Source organism: Siniperca chuatsi, linkage group LG1 (genome assembly GCF_020085105.1).
Source record: "Siniperca chuatsi isolate FFG_IHB_CAS linkage group LG1, ASM2008510v1, whole genome shotgun sequence".
Lineage (NCBI taxonomy): Eukaryota > Metazoa > Chordata > Actinopteri > Centrarchiformes > Sinipercidae > Siniperca > Siniperca chuatsi.
In genome coordinates, this window is record NC_058042.1 from 17,078,266 (window position 1) to 17,096,930 (window position 18,665).

An 18,665-nucleotide genomic window follows, 5' to 3' on the forward strand; every position below is an offset into this window, starting at 1 on the left:
CTTCCCCCGAGGGAACAAAAGACACCTCTGAAATGCTTCCAGCTAGCTCCTCTGATGTTGTCTGTCATATGCTTTCTATCCCCCAGTCACTTTGTGCATTTACTGTACAGAACATACATGCATATATATATACACATCAACAAAACCAAACCCACTGAAGAATGAAGTCAAGTTGAGAACACATCCCAAATAAATAATGAGGCTTTTATGACAAGCACCTTTGGTGATGTGCACTGTGCTACATATGCAGCACTTTGCAAAAAAGAAATATGCATTTCGACTATGCATTGCCACCAATATAATATTCTATTATTTTCAAATGATGCAGTGTTCCAATTCACCAGCAGCTTTCTCAGCATCCTTGATCCAGTGAGGCTATTGAAACATGTCAATAGATGAGTCATCTAGAATCAAGATTTACACACAGCGAAAGAAGAAGAGAAGACACAGCTCCACAGAAGGGACAGTAGTTGTGATTTTTAGTTGAGTCAAATTGACCCTCTGGGATTATTTAGCACCATCAAGCAATGTCATATCATAGTTTTGCATTGTGTCTCATTTACTATCCCATCCTCCTGCTCCCTCATGCACTCAATTCACATTCTCTCTCTTCTTTCTCACACACACATTTCAATTTTCACATTCATTTTGTGATTCAACTTAGTCATTGTCACTGCTCATGAGAAAAAAAAAAAACCCTCACTATCGGCATTCAATATGAGTTTTCCCATAACATGGGTATTTAAGTTCATTTCCTCAACATAATATTGGAGGAAATTAAAAAACAAGACTTAGAGCATGCTAATATGCTCCCAATGACAATGCTAACATACTGATTTTTAGCAAGTAATGTTTACCTTGTTCGCCATCTTAGTTTAGTGTTTTAGCTTAATAAATATGCTAATTAGCACTAAACAGAAAATGGAGCTGAGGTTGATGGGAATGTTCTTAGTTTTGTAACTAAATTACATTTTGACCTTATGATGGTGCAATATAAAAAGTTAAGGGGTCACAAAAGTTATCACAGTTCATCCTGGGGAGGACATGAATGCCTGAATCAAATTTCATGGCAATCCATCCAATAGTCGAGACATTTTACTCAAAACCATAAGTGTCAATCTCAAGGTGGTGTAAGAGGAAAAGTCAGGGGTTCACCAAAGTCAGTAGGATTCATCCTCTGGGCATCATGAATGTCAAAAAATGTCATGGTAATTCAGCTAAAAGCTGTTGAGATATTTAAGCCGGACCAAAGTGGTGGACCGACCGCCATTGCCATCCCTTAAGCCGTCCCAAAAAATCATATACAGTATGATCTGCTTGTAAATTCCCTACAATGACCATACTCACCCAGCAGAAAGTTGAACTGTCTGTGAATCTGTAAATATGTATCATGAAAGTTTTCATCTTATATCAAAATGTAAACAGGACAAGTTTCAAGAGGGTTTCAAGAGGGGTTTTTTTACACTGATATACATGTATGTAATGATGTTCAGTGTATCACAAGGAGGGTCACAAGGAAACTACCACTCTCCTCTGAAAGTGGGTCTACCTGTCTGCAGAAGAATTAACAGCCTTTTCAGACTGCAGGACATTCAGATGTGACTCAGTGACTTTGTACCTTAGTCCCAGTCTCCTCTGTCTATGTCTCACCCACAGATATAGTAATTTAATTAGGATTTAGAGTTCTTTGTTGACCAGCTGGACTGCTCTTGTCTCTCCAAAGCAGTGCTCAGTCCCTGCTTCATAAACCTCCTTCCATGACTGCACAACTTCGACTTTGGGAACTGACAAAACCTCCCACACAACTGGTCCGCATGTGGGAATCTATCACGCAGTGGAGCCACAGGACCTGGGTGTAATTAGTACAAAGAGCAAGAAAGCACCACAGGAATTGGATCAGACACCCATCTTATGGCAACATTTTCTGTGTTGCATTTATTGCCCCAATTCTCTTCTCCCATTTCTGATGGAACAAAGCAGCCAGAAAGTCTGTGTTTGAGACATCATCATCATTCATCATAATTCTTGAGGACAGAAGCAGCAGCGAGAGGTTAGAAGAATGCACTACGGATGCCTGTTAAAGACGAAATCCATAACTTTTTTTGGTTAAAAATGATCTTCATTTCATGCCATCTGCTGGGTCGAGTTTTGTTAAATGTGAAGACTGGCACATTTACTGTGGTTATACTTGTTTATGTTATTCAGTCTCATTGCTTAGGGTAGCAGCTTGCTAACTTTCAGGCTGACAATACTAAGAGAGTCTGTTCAAACCAGAGCATCACACAGAAATGATGTTTAAATTGCCAAATCTGTGTCATCGGCGTCATTAAATTGTATATCTTGTAAAAAATATTAGTGGTTGTGACAACAGTTGTGGCACAGGGCAAACATATATATATTACACAAATGGAATATCAAATCTAGTTTTTTAATTTATGTTTGTTTTTCAAATTCATATTCAAAGGGGCTTTATTGGCATGGGAAACAGACGTTTAGATTTCCAAAGCAAGTGTGAAATAAATAAAGCAACAACAAAAAAAGTACATAAACAGAAGAACTGTGATATATACACACATATAAAAAAATAACTTAAAATAATATAGAAAAACAGTATACTTGCATTTAAAAAAATGCAAATAAGTGAGAAGTATAAACACTTTTTATAAAAAATTAATGTGTGTGTGTGTGTGTGAATGCATGCGTGTGCTGTGTGTGTCTAGGTCGCTCATTGTCCCTCAGGTTGTGGAATGTTGATACATATTGGGCAGGAAGATCTGGCCTTTCTCCTTCTCCTAGGAGTATTTTTAATTTTGAGAGCTCATTTAGCTTATTGAAATCTGAGATTACAGAGTTGAACTTGTTAAAGTAAATGTTCCTTATTTCACTGAATGTTGTACATTGTAGGAGGAAGTGTCTCTGTCTCAACCTCACCTGTTGAACAGTGACCACATATTCTGTTTTCTTTTGGTTGCCATGATTGTTTTGTATCTTCGTTTTTCGATTGCCAGTTTGTGGTCACTGAGCCTGTACTTAGGATCTGTCTCTGCTTTCTATCTCTGACAGTACAGAGATATTCTGCAGAGATTCATAATCTCTTTTTAGGGCCAGATAACATTATGATCTACTTTGGCTTTTAGTTTCTTCTTTCCAATGTTCCAAATAGGTTTCTTTACATTGCATTATAATTTGGTTTACTCTGATTGGTGGGCAGTTAGTCTCAGCACTGATAATGGAGGGGTCCATGTCAGTGATTGCATAGTCTACTACATTAGATGCACGAGCTGAGGATTATGTGAATCTTCCTAAAGAGTCCCTTCTTAACCTATCGTTAACCATGTACAGGCCTAAGGCCTGACAGAGATGCACTACCTCCCTGTCACTTTGATTTATTTCAGAGTCAAGGTTTTTCTGATGGGTGATGGTTGGTGTGGTAAATAGGGGAGACCTTTTCCTTGAGGAATACTGAATAGTATTCAGCCTGCAGGCCCCTGTAATCAAATGAAGGCAAGAAATAGTAGAATAATTATTGAATAGTAGAATAATAAAATATTGTGGAAGCAAAACAACAGTGGCAGATTCTAGGCTACTACCTTTTTTTCTTTCTATTTCTTGTTTGCTCTAGCACCAACTGAATAGTTTTTTAACATCTGTACTTAAAACATGCAATAATAGATTTTTTTTGCCACTTGAGAGCAGCAGAAAGAAGTCATAAATACAACACTGACATATCACCTTTTAACTTAATATGGCAAGTTGATTATTTACACATCCAGCAGTTACAGAGCAATATTATCATTCATTTGGAGTCATGTTTCTGGTCTCCAGATGAATGTAAGTCTAATATTCACTCTCTTTTAGCTTTGATTTTGGTCTCCACCAACTCCTGGAACCTTAGCTGCTAAATACTCCACTGTGTTCACTTGCTAGTCACTAATTGTGTCTGTCTGCTGTTTGGTGCTGAGCAGATAGTGTACAGTGGATTTTTAGAGTCAAAACAATGCTATGAGAGCGGTGAGAGTGAACCAAAACAGTAAAGTTTGGCCGGACAATTAAACAATAAGCTAAAACTCGCTATAAAGCTCTGTAAAGCCGTAGGGAGATATTCAAGTGATAATTCTCTGTAGGTTCATCACTATGAGCGACCCCTTTCACATTGTCACATTGTTTTCATATTGTCATTTGATACTGAAAATATCAATTACAGCCACTTTAAAGATAATTAAATTACTGTAAACAACATAAAAAAGGCTGAAAATTGTTTTGTTGAAGTGCTTAGCGCTCTGCACATGTACCGATACCTGTGGCAGGGTTGTGATTAGACATAAGTATCATCAGTATTAAAGTGAGTCAAACATGTTGAGAACAACTTTTATATGTAATTTTCTTTATTTATTTACCCAGGAAGTCCCTTGAGATTAAAATCTATTTTTTGAGGGAGTCCTGGCCAAGATAACACACCACTTCAAGGCACTCTTCAGTTACAGTTTTTTATCAAAGCTTTGAACTCCCCAAGGGAGACAAAGTCATGAAGCTGTCGTGTGTTCTGAAGGTTATTCTATGACCAGGGCACAAAATAGGAGAAAGCTGCTCTACTAAGTTCTGAGCAAATCCTGGGTACCTGGTAGAGCAGCCATCTAGTGGGGCGAAAATCATAACAGCTGTTGGTGAGTGATAGGAGAATACACAGATATGAAGGGAGTTTACCCAGTAATGATGTCACCCACAATATTTAGGCAGCAACATAGGAGCCATGAAGATGCATCACCTTTTGTATGAATCAGTGAAGCAGAATAACCCAAATGGAAGTATAATACAAACCTCTTCTCTTACAGTATTAGATTCTTCCAGTGCTAGATATCAACAAATCTTGCAGTATTGTTACAAGAATAATTCATACACTGAATAAAAAGATGGTGTGTAACATCTATGTGTAATGCAATGGCTGCTTTGGGGTTGCTAGATGATGTAGCAAGATGAAGGCAACAATGAGTCTTTAGAGGCATTGCTGCTTTTCTGGTCCATGATGATGATTAGCAATTATGTGTTAACCAGGTTAAATGGGCTTACTGTGGGAGTCAGCAGTAGGATTGCACACATGTGCACATCACAGTGATTATGATTCATTAAATGGTACAGTGAGTTGGTGGTGCAGTTCAACATTTGGGTTTCAAGATTAGAGTTCACTGAATAAACTGTCATGCACAATTTTCACTCAAATGCTGTCAATTTGTGACCAATCGAGCTAAGTTTGATTAAAATTTGGGTGAAATTGCATTAACTCAAAATAATGTCTGAACATTTTGCAATAAAGAAAAAATTATTTAATGCCACTGATTATATATATTCTATCTTCCTGGCCTGGTTGTTAAAGGTTAATGCTGGTATTTTTAAACCTGGGCCCTATATTTACATATTTTGGGGTCTAACTGACTAATAGGTACAAAATGTTTTGGAATTGGTCCAGTAGATTGCCTCAGCCAGCAGCTGAAATGGGCTTCAATGGCTGCAACGAAATCCTAAAAGTGCTTGTTTTTGCCACTGATTGTTATTCTAAGTATCGTTTCAGCTGCTGGCTGAGGCGATCGACTTCACCAATCCCAAAACTTTTTGAACGTATTAGTCATTTAGACCTCAAATATGTAAAAATGGGGCGCAGGTTTAAAAATACCAGAATTACCCATTTGTCTTGTTCCCACAGATAAGTGGTAGCCAGTGTGACCTCATGTTCAGACATTTCCAGCTACACTGGAGATTAGTAAATCTTTCAGCCACATAAAATGTCACCATTGCCAGGTCCTTTGAATAAAAGAGAAATAGGTTTTTTCCTACACTCATTATTTTACACTGGCAATTAACAGTAATACAGGGACAAATCTGTTGTAGAAGAGTAAGAAATACCGGTTTCTTCATCGACAGTACTCTCTGGACTGGTATATAAAGCAGACAATGCATGTTCAGAGAAAGTAAATCACAAAAAATTCTTATAAATGGACATGAAAATGATAAATTGATCTCTGCATCTGCACCTAAACAGTTTAGGTGCAGATGCAGAGATCATTTTTCTTTTAAGTAGAAGAAGTAAAGAGTAGAACTAACAAAGTTACAAGTCACACACTGGTTAAATAAAGTAATATGTGTGCTGTAGCTATTTCCCTTGCAGTCCAGTCAAAGACTGTCTTTAGAGACAGATGGTGAATGTATACTGTATGTCTGCGTCAAGTATAACAGTAATGTTGTGAGTCAACTCCAAAATACAGAGGTCATAACTGTGTGCTGTCTTATCAGAAAATGACATCTGTTATGGCGTAATGCTATTGTGGGACTTTTAGCTAAAGATAAAGGGCAGTGTGCATCTGTGATTCAGCATAAATCTTCTACAGATAATAAGAAACTTGTTTTTTAGACAGGTTGATTTATCTGTTAGTCTGAACAAAAATGTAAAAGTTTTGTTTTGGGGTATTTTATTTGAGCCCCTCCTTCTCTTGATGGGCTGTATTGACCCCGAGATCACATTGCGATGCAAGATCTTCCATGTTTATTGATCCCCAAGTTGTATTTACAAGACTAAAAGCTAGTCATGAGAGGAATCCCAAAAAACCCCACCAAGATGTGTTTAAATTGGATTTGTAAAGATTTTGTATTAATTGGTGATTGGTGATGGTCATATAACTTAAAAAAAACTCTCATCAGGTTTTCTGATTGGCTCTTTTATCAGATTCTGAGTATGTATGTTTCCTGATGTTGTGTTGCAATCTCACTGGACTCAGGAGACAGTTTTCTATTGATTAGTAATTCAAGAACTCTTTCCTGATGTTGCATCAGCATAGGAGGTGGCTTGCTAAACTCCTGAGTTAGTTACTTATTGATCAGTGATGAGACACCCCTCCCTTTGCATGATGGTCTGTTTTTTGTAATCTTAATTGTAATCTATAAATTTGCACTCAAACGTGTGACAGCCCATTGAACTGAGGCTAGTATCATATTTTATTCAAGCACCTCCCACTTTATTGATTGATTTCAATTGTTGGGGGATGTTATTATTGAGGTCATTAATGTGTTTCATTGTTTACATTTCTTGAAGTTGCATTATTAGTAACTTTAATAATCTGAAATGTACTGTTAAATGTTATCACCTGTACGTACAAGGCAAGACAACTTTATTTCTATAGCACCATTCACAGCACCAACACAGAGGCATTTCAAAGTGCTTTACATGAGGTAAAGAAATGCATGCAAAGAACAAAATCAGATCAAAACAGCAGAATAAAATTAACTTTTAAAAATGTGATAAAGTGATTTTTATCAAATGTCATTCAAAACACATGCCAATGTTATGGGAGCAGGATGCTTTGTTTTCAGTCACCTGTGAGAACAGTTTACAACAATGTAGGTCTTATTTTCATTGTTTCTAGTGGTTACTATCACATTGTGCTCACCAAAGTAATTGCCAAAATCTGGGAACACAGCAACATCATTACAAGGAAGTTTGATGAAGCAGAAAACATACATGCATGGAATGAACGATTTTATCAGGTGTTGTTGGTAGACAGCTGTCACAAAGACAGTGAATGTAACCAAAATTAAAGAAACATGACTGTTTAAAAAGTGATATATAATATATACATTACAATACCTTAGACCATATGTGACTCAAAGTATTTGTGCAAAAGAAATCCTGTAATGCAACTCTGGTAGCTATGTGTGTATGATATACAGTATAAGTATATAGGTGTAGGTATGAGTAGTAAATACAATATACATAATAATACATATACAATGATAATACACACAAACACAAACATTTGTTTTGGATTGCATTAGATTGTACAGGGATACCTAATACAGTAGCCATTGAGTGTAAATGAATGTGTATAGTCTATATAATAATACATGTATACTATACAGTTATCATGCCTCAGGAAATGCAGGATTGGACCCAAATACAGATGAAATAGGCAGCAGGATGACTTTGGTGGTTTATTAATGATAAAAGTCAGAGGGCACCTGGTGGATGGAAGGAAAAAGGCAATGAAGGGGCCTGGGGAAACAGAAATGTAGCTGGAGAGGACGGACAGGGAGACTGTGACAACAGTAATATAATGCATGACATATAATAGAAAATGGAAGTGATATAGCATATAATAATATAAATATACAATCATAACATTATAACATTATAGCAGTAGCATAATATTATTATATAGTAAGTAATGTAATGCAATACAAAATGAAAACAGTGCTACATATGTTACATATGTTACTACTTCTTATGCTACTACTCCTATAGTGGTAATACCACATTTTTCATAATGCATATTTAATGTTATGTATATGAATGTGTCCATTCATGACTAATACTGAGCATGTCTACATAGGGATAATTATTTATAGCTGCAGTTACTATATTAGACAAAATGCTGTAGTTGTCACAGACACGCCAGGCTCCACCACATCACAGCCACACCGCACCTCCTCACCTGAATACTAATCCCCAGCACCTGTCACCCTTCACACACCTGAACCTAATCAGCCACTCTACTCCTCCATAAATTCCCACTCCTCACCTCAGTCAGGGTCCGGTCTCGTTCATACGAAGGACAGAGCATCAGTCTACCTTCGAATGCTACACGGACTCACCCACTACGCTACATTGAGAAAACTACCACTTGGAACCCCGAACCCCGGCTCCCGTCTGTCTCCAGTCTCCTGAGTGTGTCGCTCTAACCTCCGGCTCCTGTGTGTCTCCAGGCTCCTGTGTGTCTCCAGTCTCCTGAGTGTGTCGCTCTAACCTCCGGCTCCTGTGTGTCTCCAGGCTCCTGTGTGTCTCCAGTCTCCTGAGTGTGTCGCCCCAGTGCCCACACTCTTCCACCAGCAGTGAGATAAAGGACAGTATCAATACCATTCCATATTACCTCTGTGTTGTAATAAACTCTCTCAGTCTCCTTACCATTGTCTCCGGTTGTTCTGTCCGTAACAGTAGTCAGACTGTAAAAAATTCGGCACAGGCCACTTTGTTGTGGACCCTTACTGGTGGCCCACAATGAAGAAGGTAATTATGTCATGAGAGGAAGAAGGCTGGAGGCTGCAGTTAGAAAAGACAGACAGACTGAGAAAGACGGAAAGAGTGAGTGTTTAATGGGTTTACATTTATACAGATTTACATATGCATTGCATGGTTATATCCCTTTGTCTTTGTCAGTCATCTGATGAATGGTGGACAGGTGTTGTCAATACTGCACTTTCCGAAATTAACAATGGGAAGGACATCAGCAAAACGTTTGTGAGACAAATGCTCCCAACCAGCTAGTAATATTTATTTTGTGCTGTCCACAAGACAGAGCAGTCTGTCCTCACCAAAGCACATTAATTTTAGGAGTGATGCATTGCTAACATTTTTCCCTTAATGTCCCTGAGCAATGTGTGAATGGAACTTTAAAACAAGACATTTAGTTTTAATGGCCACTGACGCTCTCTGCCTCTAACTGCAAACCCATGACAGAGGTGCCATCTATCAGAACTGACAAAGAGGATAAATACATCTGTCACTAGTTTTCTGTGGAACAGACCACATGATTGTGTCTCTATTAATCACAGTTCCTCTCTCTATCACAGGAGATGCTAACAGCTATTGTTGCTACAAAACATTATTGAAGGACATTTGAAAAAACGTTTGAAAGCAATAATGTGTCAGTACTTGTTTTTTACAGTCCAAAGTGATCCTCAAAAGCATTTGAATAGGGGCTTTGGGACAGAGAGGCTCCATACTTGCATTACTTTGACTAAAAAGCAATTCTTTAATGAAAATTAATAGCAGTAGATCAGCTTTAAGGCCCCTAAAAATCTATTTTCTCAATTAACGTCTTACTATGAGCGATGGGTTGCTACATGGATGCAACATTTTCTAGCAAAGTTAAAAATATTTTGGTTATTTCACATAACAGATTTGTGTATTTGTGTTTTGTCTGAGCTCTTCTCACGGGTTTGAAGTGGGTGTGGCTCAGTTGGAAAAAGGGGATGTCACATATTTCCATGCAACAATCAGGATTTAGCAACATCTAAATGAAAAGCTGATGACAGTTGTGGGGTTGTTTACTTATCTTGCCAGCACTGTCAATCAAATTTGATCAAACCACACCCACACAGTCCTGATAAAGCAATTTTTGAGTGTGAAACTCTTAATAAATAATAACTCATATACTCTTACTCCAGTAGTTAATGCTATAGAGAAATGTCAATTTGAAGCCAAGTTATGAAACCTGTCACCTGTTGTTTTCAGTACAGTATTTATCTATAACACTGGATAAGCAACAATTGAAGTAAAAAAAAAAAAAAGCAAAAAAATCTTTAAGGATATAGTGATAGTTATCAAATAACTGACCAACTGTCATCAGGTTCTGATTAAAATGTGTCTAAATCCTGATTAGTGTACAGAAGTATGTGACATCACTGTTTTCCAAATGAGCCACATCCACTTCCAACCAGTGACCAGAGCACGAAGAAAATAAATCTCTCCTGTAAAATAACCAAAACTGTTCTAACTTTGGCAGAAAATAATGTGTTCATGTACAATCCCATCACTCATAGTAAAATGCTGATTGAGAAATTAAGTTTTCAGGGCCTTTAAATTAAAAAGATATCTAGCCATATTTGGATGCAAAGTTAATTCAGTATTTGACAAAACTATTTCGCCTCAAGGCACATTCAGTAGCTATTCTGGAGCGTTTCATCATAACACATGATCTGTCACATGAGATTACTGTGTTGAGTCTACCTCCATGAGTCTACCTCCTTGACCTTGGAAACAGCAGTTTCCAAGGTCAAGAATGAACTTAAATTCAGTATGTTTTGTTTCACTCTCACTTATAGTGTTGTTTTCAGCAACAGGCAGCTGTTTTCAGAGAAAAAGCTCTGCCCACTGTACACCACCTGCTCAGCACCAAATGGACCACAGACAAAGTTACCAAGTAGTTGGTGAACATAGCGGAGCATTTAGCAGCTAAAGAGACAGGACTCCCTGTTGACAGGACTCTCTGTTTTGGCCTCTCTGTTTTGGCCTCCACCAACTCCTGAGGGAGTTGGTGGAGCCAAAACAGAGCTAAAAGGAGAGAAATTATTATTATTATTATTATTATACATTCACCAGTTGGCCAGAGACATAACTCCAAATTAATGCTAATGTTCCTCCATATTTGCCAGATGTGTAAAAAGACAACTGTTTGCTAACAAGATTGCCAAATCAATTATATGTAAGCATTGTGTTTACAACTTGTTTCCGCTAAAAAATCAGTTATTGCAGATTTGAGTTCAATTAGGTTTTTAATATAAAAAATTTGATCTGAAACTGCTAAATTCTACAACCTCTTCCCTATCTACTTTTTCATTCTTCTTATATTTTAGTGTCACTGACTGCTGAGTTATCAAATCAGTCATGTGTTTCCTGGTGTGGAAAATTCAAGCCAAGGCATGAAACAAATATGAATTGAGTGGTATTACTATAATATCATTACTTAACTTTGTCCAGTGGCCAATACGACATTAAGCTTTTGAGATTTTCCGATTTTTTTTTTTCCGTAGCACAGCTGGCTGTCGGCTTCTGGATGGCAGAAACTTAAATGGAAAAATACAGTCCTTGATAACATCAGTGACAACAACATTAATGCTTTATTGTTTAGTAAGACAGGTCAAGGGACATAATTCAAGAAAAGTTTCTCATACAAAAGGGGTTGCTAATTAGTGGCTATTGGTAAATCTAGTGGAACCAGTTGTACAGTTATGGTGGTTGGAAACTGAGCGGGCCATGACATTCAGATGGAGTTGCCTATCAAGCCAGTGGGGCCAGCCATAGCAGTTTAGCCTAAGCAGATACAATGTAGATATAAGGCCAGGTCAAGCTGCCAAATACCTGCTCTTTGTTTGGGTGAGAGTAGGAGTTAAAGGCAGCATAAAAGTACATTAGGTCAGGGCTAGAGAAAGGTGTCACCTGTCATGGGGCCTAGTAGATTCATGACGGCACAGCCTGATACCCACTGCAGGCCCCAGTGAATGGTCAAAACATTTAACATGAGTACTGTGCTTCCATTCCAATGCTCACCCAACTTTTGGCACATTTTACTGTGTATTGATAACATTTTAATCGTGCTTTTTATGTATAGGGATTTTTGAGTTCAAGAATGGAGGTAGACTCAACACAAGAAAAAGTTGTCCTTGCTCAGACCCACAACCACATCCTGTTCATATGTGTGAGTGGGGTTGTGTTTCAGTTGTATAGGGATCTGACGTGTACATCGGCAGACGGTATCATGTGGTGTCATTGACTGAAACTATGGAGGCAATATCTTTCAGCATGCAATGTGTGCTGTGTGGCTCGTGTCCTTTCGATTTTTTGAAGGAGACCAGCTGAGTAGAGGAAATAACTAAATAGATTTCCCCTCATCATTTACTCGTGCAACTTTATGTTACAGAAACCTGTAAAAGATGTGCTGTGTTAGATGAGAAAAAAGGGAGGTTAGATAATGGAACTGTGTTTTACTTTTGTCTCTCTATTAATCTCACTGTTATAATGTAAACTGGGTTGAAAAACTAGATACTGCATAGAGATGAGATTCCTGGTATTAAGATGGTTGTTTACTTAATCCCTACAGAATGTCTTTAATTAAACTGGGCCACTTCTTTAACTGGAAGTTAACCAGCATGTACACTCATACAGATTTATATGTTAACAGCTATAGTGGGTGATGCACAGAAACAATTTGTAGTCCATTAGAAGCTTGATAATGGTTCTGCTGGTCAATTAAATTTTTGCCCATGTGTATGTGTAGAAAAAAATCAAAGCTTCATCTGGGACTGACTGTCTGTTGTGATTTAATGCCATTGTCCCTTGTACCATCCCACATTAGCACTCAGTGCCACAGTCATGTTGTTCTCACTGTTTTACAAGCACAAAATGTCCTGATGGGAGTGAAGGGGTCCGAGTCCCATTTTAATTATAGTTTAATCTGGAGGCCAGAATGAGACCAGAATATGCTTTGCGTCAACAAACAAGACTCAATTTCTCTTTACCCACAGTGGTGTGTATGCTATAAATGTTAATATGCAGTTATTGCCACTGCTTTGACACAATATTTTAATGTCCAAAGCCTGCTCTATTTTATACATACACAAATACACACAAACACAGCGTTAGCTTTAAGAAGAGCTGAGAGACAAGAGCTGAGAGACAGAGACAAACAGTCAAACAAAGTTGGTAGACCAGTGGTGTTGGCAGGTGAGTTAAATCCCTCCAAATCGGTTTTTGAACACCTGGAAAAGAGTGTGTTTTAATCAGTATCCCCAAGAGATTACTACTCACCAATCATCAGCACATTGTATAATCAGCTGACTTTCTCCACTTGTGCCAATGCACATGATAAAACAAAACCTTTTAAACTAAACTTTGTCAGTCGTTCCACACTAAAATATCTCAACAACTTGGATTGCCATGAAATTTGGTACAAACATTCATGATGCACAGATGATGAATCCCAGTGACGTTGGTGATAAAAGTGAATAGATTTAAGATGCAGATTGTGTTTTTAGTTTTCTGAACATTTTCTCCAACTGCCATTAACCATGTACGTAATATAATTTTAAGCTTGGTGATTGGATGTTTCTTGCCAAGTTAATCTAATCCAATACACATGTTTTTGTCAAATCTAGCAAATATCTCTGCACCATCTGCAAGCTGTCTGTTCAGCGTGTGCACTGAAAAAAACTCTGTGTTTGTACACAGCCCTGGCTCTGTAAATGCTAAACAAAGTGGCTCAGACCGAGCCACACAACACTATTCCAGCCATTCCAGCCATAATTTCTGTGTCAGGTAACGTTAAATTACAGGCATTCAGCTAACTTTCTAGTTTGCCAGGATCTGCTGTTGTTGTGACGTTTGCTATAATAGTAAGATAGTTGTGAGCTGGCTCTGGGAAACCGTCTCGTCCTCTCTGGTTGTTAGGACAGCAACTGTAGGACGGTTTGCTAACCAACAACCTACCTAATGTTAGTTATATTACTTGCTGTGTTGTTGCTATGGGCCCTATTTTTAGCGAGCAAGTCTTCTGTTTCTGGTTAAACAAAAAGGATCTTACTCTTTAACAAAAATGTCTATCTCTGTAGGGATCCTTTCCATAATGTTGTCAGACACTTAGAACAACAATCTGAGCCTGTCAGTGGCAAAAACAAGCACTCTTTGTGGACGTACTTTTGACAGCTAGGCACAATTGCCCCCCAAGGATTACATTGCAGCCGTTTCAGCCCGTTTCGCGGCTGCCAGCTGAGGTGATCTACTTGACCAATTCCAAAACTTTTTGTACCTATTAGTCATTTAGACCCCAAAATATGTAAAAATATGGTCCATGTTTAAAAATACCATAATGACCATTTAAGGCCTGAAAAACTTTGGGTTACTTTAAGGTTGGGGGACAGGTTTGGGGGACCTGCCACTATCACGGTTAAAAGAAAACAACTTTGACTTTCAGTAGGAAACAGGAAATGAACAGTGGTCTCTTGTGTCTCTTGTAACTCCCACATTTTGTTGACCCATCCATCCACCTCGATCTCCTCCCTCTGTCGACTTTGTAGCTCTGTGATAACTTTGCACTACTTCCTCCACTACTTCATTTGACTCATGGCCAACTGGTCCGGCAAGATGGCAACAAAAGAGAAGAGAAGCCCAGCTGTCCAGGTCCTCCAGGTTGGATCCAGATGTGATATGAGTATGTCACACTAGGGTTTCCCTTGTGCCTGAAACCCTTCGACTGGCACTCTCATGCCTTCAGTCACTGCCACTGGGCTGTGTTTCATTAAGGACAATTTATAGATCAAATTTCTGCTTACTCTGGACAATCAATCAGCCGCAGTTGTGAGGGATTCCTTCTTATCTCTGTAAGCTTGGAGATGAAAAAGAAACAGTAAACAAGTCAGAGCACTGAATTGTTGATAGAGTAGGTGTGAGATTTCTGCAGTTATACACTTCCTGGATTAAGCCTCTGTGCTTTGGTACTTACTCCCTGACTGACTGCATGGATGAATGACAACTACCTTTACAAGCGTCTGACTTCCCCTATATCCCCACTGTTATTTTATTTTAATTTTCAGAGCTCTCATTTCCCTTTCATGGAATCAGGTACTTTGTGCAGATGTAGTAAAACATCCCAAAGAAAGGGTTTTGATGACAAAATGTGCACATCATCAAAGAGATTTGATTTTTAAGGTAATTGTACATCAGCCACAAAATGCTTAAAGGTGGGAATAAAAGTGAAATTATAAAAGAGCATGGGATAACTCTCAGCAAAACTTTTCGCAAACTAAAGGAACCACGACTACTTTCTTCCAATGGTAAAACAGACCAACAGAATTACAAGCAAGTGCTCCACTTTTTATTAAGAGAGCATTTAATTAACAAGGATGTGGGGCTGTATCCTCCATACTTCTACCTTTGAAAAAGCAACTTTTAAAGAGCTAAATAAGCTGTATTTTTTGGCAGTCGAATAGTGTATTGGTCCAGGTCTTGATTCTTCCTATACTTCCTGTCCTGTACAATAATGCTGTGATCAATGCCACTCCACTGGTTCACTGTGTGGTGAAGATCAGATGTGGAGCTAGCTCAATATGCCTTTTTCTGTCCTTCTCTGCTATCACTATTCCCCAGCTTCATTGACCGCTTGGCAGATTAGGTGTCACATTTAGTGGACAGAGAGGCAATTCTTTGCAAGGGTGAGGGTGTAAAGCCACATTTATACTGTCCTGTCCAAACCTACTATCTGATACACCTACGCATATTTGTTCTTGTTGTTTGTATTCAACTGTTTGCCAGGACACAAGCACACTGAAGCTGAGTAAACAGCTGAAGTCCAACCCAAAAAATGGGATGAAAATGTACTGTGACTGACAAAAACTGCACAGTGTCAGTGCAACAGTCACACTGAGGAAATATTAAAAACTCAGCCTCAGTCAATAAAGTGCATCAGACATCTTTAACCTCCTGGTCAAAGAGTTTGGTGATGGTAAAAAGTCTGTAAACAGGTGACTTAGAGCTGGAACGCTGTGGTTGCGCCAGGCTTTGTCATCCACCTGAACTCATGCAAAGCAGGTGTCCTCAGGGGTCTGAGTAGTCAATGACCTCCACAGTTTTCTCTCTGAAAAAAAACAAAACAAAAAACAAGAAGCTGCCAGGTAGTGTATGCAGCATGCACTTGGCATGAAACAGCTCCATTACGTGAGACATTTCTGGTTGCTTTGAAAGATCACCCTTTTCATTGTTCCATTTTCTGAGCTGCAGCCAGGAAATTACACAGTTTGATGGCATCATGCAGCCAATTCATTTGAAAACAATATGCTAGTTTATTAAAATGATACTGCGGTTCAAGTCCTCATCTCTGATTGGCTGAGCCAAAACCTTATGTAAAAATATCAAATCAACACACACCTTGTACCAACACTGCTTGGCAAAAGAACAATGTTATATATATAATAAAATATCTATGTCTTGAACATTTATGTTTTGGTGTGTGATTTCTTAACCTCTTGGACTATGGTTCTCTATTAACTGTGAAGGATAATACGTGAAAAATAATGTTCCACACTGTATCACAGTGTCACATATATGTATCACATATCGGTTGATCTTATATTTCATTTAGGCAATAACATGCTTACACTAAGTTAAATATTCAAACCAACAACACACATGGACAGTACAGCACGTGGACAACACACTTGAAGGCACAGCTTTAAAGAGTTTCCCCTCGGGGATCAATAAAGTATTTCTGATCTGGTTCTGATTCTGATCAAAGCTCACAACTGCATTACACTGGTAATATAACAAAAGACTAAAAGTAACAAATTGTTCACAGTGATGGATTACATATCTCAAGCAAGTGTTCATGTTTTTGCAAATTGCTTGTGTTATAGTGTGTTGAAATGGATAATGGCTCTGTGGAAAGTAGGAAATAAATGTAATTCGAAAAACTTGCCAGTATGGTGGTATATGTTTAGAAAATGGTCTGCAATAACATAAAGTATTCATCATTTTTAAAGCCTCAATCTGTGATTGGTGTACACCCTTTCTGCACCAATGATCAATGTCTACATAGGCTGTATTTGAATGTAGTCCATGTTTTCTGCTCCATTTATATTGGAAACTGTAACTAAATACCTCTGATTTTGAGATTTTATAGTGAAATAACAACAATATAATATAATATATACATAGTTCTTCGTAAAGATAAAATGTCATGTCTTCTTCTTTCACTGGGTGTGCAGCAGAGTATGTTGTTCAACTATGCTGTGTGGTATTTTTTTATATATTTGACAGGCAGGTTGTTTGAGGTCAGGGAGGAGTCACAGTGACAATGCAGAAGCCAGCTGGGATGAGGTTGACCCTCAGTCAGAATGATCACCAGCATAAACATTCAGCAACTTGCTCTGAATAATAAATCCTCACAGTGGAAAGTTTTCTTGAGACCAATACATGTTCTGTAGTGGATATTTCCTGATGTGCATTGCTTATTATGAGGCACTTACGAGCATCAGGATGAGCTGTGTGTTTGTTTGTTTGTTTGAAATTTCATCAGCCGCACACTTTCAGACCTTAGTCAACATACTGTTGACTAAGGTTATGTTCCAAGGCCATATTTTGTGTGGTCCAATCTATTTGGATGGATGGCAATCTTTTAAAAAACTATCTAATGTTGTTGTCTAATAAATATTTCTGTACTTAGCTGCGTTTAACGAACATCATTTCCCAAAAGCTAGACGCTAGACCATTGTGGGTTAAACATCATCAGCTTGACAGAAGAGGCGACTCCGTGAGCAAGTAGACTGCAGCTAGTTTAGACAATGTCTGTAAAAGAGCAGGACAGAGAGGATTGATCGGAGTAGATATTTAGACAGCAGAGGTTACAGCTAAAAAGTTGAAAAAATTACATCAAAAAAGAGCATTAGTAGATGGATATAGACATTTTTATGGGAGCTATATTTTCACATGCTATGAGGTTTTTTTTCTTTTTACTTGATTTGTTTACATTTGGGTTACAGGTTGTGCCTCGAATGATTCTGTGGGATACAGGTGTATAGGTGAGGGAGGGCAAAACAAACCACAGGAAAACTTGCTTTCTCTCTGAAAGCAGACAGAGTTTTCATCAGAGACACACCACTGCAGACAGCAACCTCAGAAAGAATTATTACAGACTGAATCACTCGGGCCAAACATGGAGGACATGACGGACAAGGCTGATAGCCAGAGGTCCTTGGGTGTCTACAAGTTGGCCAGGAAGCTCAAGGACTGTACAGTGGAAAGATGGCCAGAAAAAAAGAGGAGTGAAAGGCTGAAACTCCGTTAGTACTGAAAGTACAGAGAACCACAGCATCAGTGAGGAAAAGAAGGCAATAGAGTCTGTCACCAAGCAAGAGGGACAGGAGAAAGAAATACAGTCTCTCCGCAAAGAGATGGATGATTTGAAAAATGAGCCCCAGAAACACACCTGGACAATGCAGGAGAAGGACAGACGGTCAAATCCCTGGAGGGAGGTGGAGGCACTTAAACACAAAAAGATGACAAAAATACAACCAAGAAAAACAGGAAAGAGCTTTAAAAAACTACAGGTTCTGAAGAATGTATACAAAGAGAGCAA